The sequence below is a fragment of the Piliocolobus tephrosceles genome, chromosome 13 (genome assembly GCF_002776525.5).
Source record: "Piliocolobus tephrosceles isolate RC106 chromosome 13, ASM277652v3, whole genome shotgun sequence".
Classification (NCBI taxonomy): Eukaryota; Metazoa; Chordata; class Mammalia; order Primates; family Cercopithecidae; genus Piliocolobus; species Piliocolobus tephrosceles.
The window spans coordinates 64,100,778-64,107,397 of NC_045446.1; positions in this window are offsets into that span (position 1 = coordinate 64,100,778).

The following is a 6,620-nucleotide window of genomic DNA, read 5'->3' on the forward strand; positions in this document are numbered from 1 at the left end:
AAAAAAAAAAAAAAAAAAAAAACAGGATGAAATGGGCTGGGTGTGGTGGCTCACACCTGTAATCCCAGAACTTTGGGAGGCTGAGGCGGGCAGATCACAAGGTCAGGAGATCGAGACCATCCTGGCTAACACAGTGAAACCCCGTCTCTACTAAAAATACAAAAAAATTTAGCTGGGCAGGGTGGCAGGTGCCTGTAGTCCCAGCTACTTGGAAGGCTGAGGCAGGAGAATGGCGTGAACCCGGCAGGTGGAGTTTGCAATGAGCCGAGATTGGGCCATAGCACTCCAGCCTGGGCGACAGAGCAAGACTCTTATCTCAAGAAAAACAAAACAGGATGAAATGTTGTCATTTATTTGTAGAATCTGAAACATTTCAACTCATAGAAGCAGTGAGTAGAAGAGCCAGCGTGGTGGCTCATGCCTGTAATTCCAGCACTTTGGGAGGCTGGGGTGGGTGGATCGCTTGAGCCCAGGAGTTGGAGACCAGTCTGGGCAACATGAGGAAACTCTGTCTCTACTAAAAATACAAAAATTAACCAGGCGTGGTGGTGGGCACCTGTAATCCCAGCTACTCAGGAGGCTGAGGCAGGAGAATCACTTGAACCCGGGAGGTGGAGGTTGCAGTGAGCCAAGATCGCACCACTTCACTCCAGCTTGGGCAACAGAGTGAGACTGTCTCAAAAAAATATATATATATACACACACACACACACACACATACGTGTGTATATATACACATATGTAATAGATATGTGTATATATTGATACTTTTATATTTTTATGTATATATACATATATTTTATATATACATATTTACATATATGTATGTATATATAATATACTATAATATATATAATATATGTGTATATATATATAGAAGCAGTGAGTAGAATGGTGGTTACAGAGATGTGGGGAGGAGGAATGGGGAAATGATAGTCATAGGGCTTAAAGTCTCAGGAGGAATATATTGTTTTTTGAGATCTATTGCATAGCATGGTAGATTGCTAAGAGTAAATTTCAAATGTTCTCAACCCAAAAAATGTTAAGCATATGAGGTGATGGATATGTTAACCGGCTTGATTTAATTATCCCACATTGTATTTATAAGTCACAGTAGGACTTTGTGCCCCATAATTACAAACAAGTATAAATTGTCAATTTACAATTTAAAAAATCAATAAAAAAAAAAAAAAAAAAACAGGATAAGGAAGGATATGGCTGAATACACACAACACGTGAATGTCTGTGAGTTCCCATTCCAGGGCTCACTATTCTACATTGCCACCACATTCGTCCACTCCTTTTCATAGGTCTCTAGAGTCGATGTCCTAGTTGTGATATGTGCAGTGACCCTTGACGGCTGCTCTGAAATCCGGACCCAAACAGAAGGAAAGGAGGCCAGCTCTCAGGTGCTCCATAGCCTTGTCCACTGTGAAAGGAAGGAGCCCCTGTTTTTAGCAGACAAAGCTTTTTCTTTGTTTTCTTTAGGATTAAGGAGAGCATTCTGGGTAAGGAAGGGTAGGACACTGACAGCTCTACAGACTCAGTGAACTGTGCTAGACGGTGTTTCTTGGCTTTGGGATGCTGCCTTGTGACTTCTTACGAGAAATATCTTTCTCTCCAGACCTGAAAAGCTGGCAGTAGCATCAGCTATTCAGCATGTACTTGGTACCAGGAACAGGCCTCACAATAGGTAGATTTCTAAACAATACTCTTTGTGCATATACTTCTATGTTCTTTTTCTGTTTTAACTTTTATTTTGCCAATAACCTTAAACTTGCAGAAAAATTGCAAGAATAGTACAAAGGATAGGAAACAGACATGAGAAATATTTAAAAATAATAAAAAGAATAAAAAAGAATAGTATCAAGGATTTCAATACACCCTCACCCAAATCTCCCAGTTGCTGACTTTTTTTTTTTTTTGAGACAGAGTCTCACTCTGTCACCTGGGCTGGAGTGAAGTGGCGCGATCTTGGCTCACTGCAACCTCTGCTTCCTGGGTTCAAGCGATTCTCCTGCCTCAGTCTCCTGAGTAGCTGGGATTACAAGGGTGTACCACCATGCCTGACTGATTTGTATTTTTAATAGAGACAGGGTTTCACCATGTTGGCCAGGTTGGTCTCAAACTCCTGATCTCAAATGATCCACCCGCCTCAGACTCCCAAAGTGCTGGGATTACAGGTGTGAGCCACCGTGCCCGGCCCAGTTGTCAACTTTGTATTATATTTGCTTTATATATGTGCAAACTCTCTTTCTCTATATATGTGCACAGATTATATATGCTATATTTTTTCTGACTCATTTGAGAGTAATATGTAAATGTTATATTCTATTACTCTATTACTATTTGTGATGGTAAATTTTATGTGTCAGCTTGACTGGCCATGGTGCCCAGATAGTTGGCCAATTTTCTGGATGTTTCTTTCAAGGTATTTTTTTTTTTATGAGATGAACATTTAAAATCAGTGAATTTGGGGGCTGGGCAAGGTGGCTCAGGCCTGTAATCCCAGCATTTTGGGAGGCCAAGGCAGGTGGATTACTTGAGGTCAGGAGATAGAGACCACTGGCCAACATTGTGAAACCCTATGTCTACTAAAAGTACAAAAATTAGCCAGGTGTAGTGGCAGGAGCTTGTAATTCCAGCTACTCAGGAGGCTGAGGCATGAGAATCATTTGAACCCAGGAGGCAGAGGTTGCAGTAAGCCAAGATTGCACCACTGCACTCCAGTGTGGGCAACAGAGGTAGGCTCTGTCTTTAAAAAAACAAAAAAAAAATCAGTGAATTTTGGCTGGACACAGTGGCTGATGCCTGTAATCCTAGCACTTTGGAAGGCTAAGGCAGGAGCATCGCTTGAGCCCAGGAGTTCAAGACCAGCCTGGGCAACACAGGGAGCCCTTGTCTCTACCAAAGAAAAAAAATTAGCCAGGTGGCGGGGGGTGGCACACTCCTGAAGTCCATCTACTCAAGAGGCTGAAGTAGGAGGATCGATTGGGCCCTGAAGGTTGAGGCTTCTGTGAGCCTTGATCATACCACTGAGCTGCAGCCTGGGGAACAGAGCAATACTATGTCTCAAAAAATAAATGAATAAAATAAAATCAGTGGATTTTGAGTAAAGCAGATTACCCTCCATAGTGTGATAGTGTTACCCTCCATAGTGTGATAGTGTGAGTGGGCCACATCCAATCAGTTGAAACCCTTAATACAACAAAGACTGTTGTTCCCCAAGCAAGAAGTTCTGTCAACAGACTGCCTTTGGATTCAGACTGCAGTTCTTCCCTGAATCTCCAGACCATCAGCCTACCCTATCAGTGTCTGGATTTGCCAAGCCTCCTGTGAGCCAATTCCTTAAATGTCTCTCTCTCTTTCTTTGTATATATACACATACATACACATTTCTATATGAAAACAGAACCTACACATCTTATTGGTCCTGATTCTCTGGAGAGACCTGACATATGTCATTGTATGGATATATACCACATTTTTATCCATTCATCAGTTGATGACATTTGGGCTGTTTCCACTTTTAGCTATTACGAAATACATTGCTAGCAGCATTCATGTGCAAGTTCTTGTGTTAACATATGCCTTCAGTTTTATTTGGTATATACCTAACAGTGGAATTGCTGGGTCATATGGTACCTATATTTAACTTTTTGAGGGGTTGCCAACTGTTTTCCAAAGTGACTGTAACCATTTTATATCCTCACTAGCAGTGTATGAAGGTTCTGGTTTTTCCATGTCCTTGTTTTTTATTTATTAATTTTTTTTTTCTGAGACAGAGTTTTGCTCTTGTTGCCCAGGCTGGAGTGCAATGGCATGATCTCGGCTCACTACAACCTCCACCTCCCAGGTTCAGGCGATTCTCCTGCCTCAGCCTCCTCAGTAGCTGGGATTACAGGCATGTGCCACAACACCCGGCTGATTTTTGCATTTTTAGTAGAGACAAAGTTTTACCATGTTGGTCAAGTGAACTCCTGACCTCAGGTGATCCACCTGCCCCAGCCTCCCAAAGTGCTGGGATTACAGGCTTGAGCCACAACGCCCAGCTATGTCCTTGTTTTTTTCCATTTTTAAAAGTTATAGTCCATTTTAAAGTTATAGTCCATTGATGTTAAGGTGGTTAAAATGGTGTCTTCCAGGTTTCTCCACAGAAAATTAATAAGCATTTTGTTGGGAGCTACTTTGAAACTATATAAATATCCTGTTCCCATGAAACTTACATCAACTAAATGCTAAAGTTTTAGCATTCTTTGATGATTCTTGTCTGAATCAGTTATTCCCATGCTATTAGTAATTGTCAAAGGGTGACTTTCTTATTCCATCATTTTTTCTATATTTATAATTAGCATTCTACCATGAGGCAGAACTTCCCTTCTCCCCCATTTATTTATTTATTTAGTCATTTGCTTGTTTGTTCATTCACAGATATATCAGTGTGGACTACTCATGGATTCATATTCTATGATCACAACTCATTCTTACTATCATTTACTTTGATGCTTAAATTGTCCCAGTTTGGCCAGTGGACACTCCTTCAAGCTGGATCCTGTGTCCTTTTGACATGTTCCCATCATTCTCTGAGCACTTCCATCTTTTCTGGTACCACAAGATGTTCCAGCCTCACCCTGTATTTTTCCAGCCCCAGCCCTAGAACCAGTGACTTGTGTAAGTGGCCCTGGTTCCATTTAGTAGAGAATGGTATTCAGAAACCAAGATCCGGGCACTAGTATACTCTATTACTGTAGTGTTCCTGCTTGGGGCCCTATCGGGGACAGTACACGAATGGCCCTTTCCACATCCATCATATTCTGTAGTAAAAAGCATGAGTTCACACTGATGTCTCCAGTTCCAGCCCACCTCCACATGTTTTATCCTAGCCTTCCACATACATATTTCCTTTCTTTAATAGTGAGGAACTTGCCTCTCCTAATCCTCAATATAGTCACTAATTTTGGAGTACCTCTGTGAATAACCAACCTGCCAGCACACAGGCCAGCTCCTCCTGTTTTACCCACCCCCTGCACACATGATTGTCACTCAGATGGGGTCTTCCTCTCTCCCTCCACCTCAGCCAGGTCTAGGCTGAGCAAGGCCTTCTCCCAACCTTCTGGATTTTCATTTTAATACATTTGTTTTCTGGTGGTAAGAGTGAAACAAATGACTAGCAAACATGAAAAGATGCTCAACTTCATTAGTAATTAAACAAATGCAAATTAAAATTCAAAAGAAGGCTTGATAATGCAAAAAATTAAAAGGGTAATTCCATATTTTCATTTTGTAAATAGGAAAATGTGGCTAAGAAATAATTGTTTAAGGTCAGAAAACTAGTAGCTAACAGATAGGATTTGGAACTTGGTCTTTGACTCTACTGCCTCAAGGCTGAGGGAGCATCTTCTATATGCTACATGCTTTCCTATAACTTATTATTTTAATTTTTTGTAGACACGGGATCTGGCTATGGTGCCCAGGATGGTCTCAAACTCCTGGCCTCAGCAGTCCTCTGTTTCTGCCTCCCAAAATGCTAGGATTACAAGTGGCTGAAGTAGGAGGATCGATTGGGCCCACCTGGCCACCTATAACTTTATATATTTCCCACCAACCCTGTGTTACAGTTGATTGTTAATAATCCCATTTATGTGAACAAACTTAGACTTAGGGCCATTAAGCAAGCTTGCTTCAAGTCATACAACTGGCAGGTGAGCTCGGCAGCATGAAGATTTGGTCACTTTCTGACCACTCAATTTACCCAAAACTTGCACTTTAGTTTTTAGCTCTTTAATTGACTTTTCTGTCCTTTGGCCCACCTCCAAAAGTGTGTTTTACTTATTCCAAATATACCTAAATAAGCCTTTCGCCTCAAATAATATGAAAGAGCTACTTTAAGGCAGGCCTTCCTCTGTGACAGTGTGGTTTCAGAGACTCAGGAAAGTTCTTAAATATCTCAGGCACTAGTATCTGAAATGCCATCAGGGAACCAAGCTTTTCCTTCTGCATTTAGAGATGAGATTTTAAACACAGCATTCCTTTTTCCCTATATGAGTGATGTTAGATTCTTCTCCTCAACAGAAGAGTCTCTCTCTGTTGCCCAGGCTGGAGTACAGTGGCATGATCTCAGCTCACTGCAACCTCTGTCTCCCGGGTTCAAGCGATTCTCCCTACTTCAGCCTCACAAGTAACTGGGATCACAGGCCCCTGCCACCACACCTGTTTAATTTTTGTATTTTTTCAGTAGAGATGGGGTTTCACCATGCTGGCCAGGCTGGTCTCGAGCTCCTGACCTCAGGTGATCCACCAGCCTTGGCCTCCCAAAGTGCAGGGATTACAGGTGAGCCACTGCACCTGGCCTGAGCCAGCACACCCGGCCAGATTATTTCTTAAGAGCACGTTTCCATTTGAGGGGAGTAAGAGGCTGACTGGTTGGGTGTAGTGGCTCATGCCTGTAATCTCAGCACTTTGGGAGGTGGAGGCGGGTGGATCACTCGAGCTCAGGAGTTCGAGATCAGCCTGGGCAACATGGTGAAACCTCGTCTCTACCACAAATTATTAAAAAAAAAAAAAAAAATAGGCCGGGCGCGGTGGCTCAAGCCTGTAATCCCAGCACTTTGGGAGGCTGA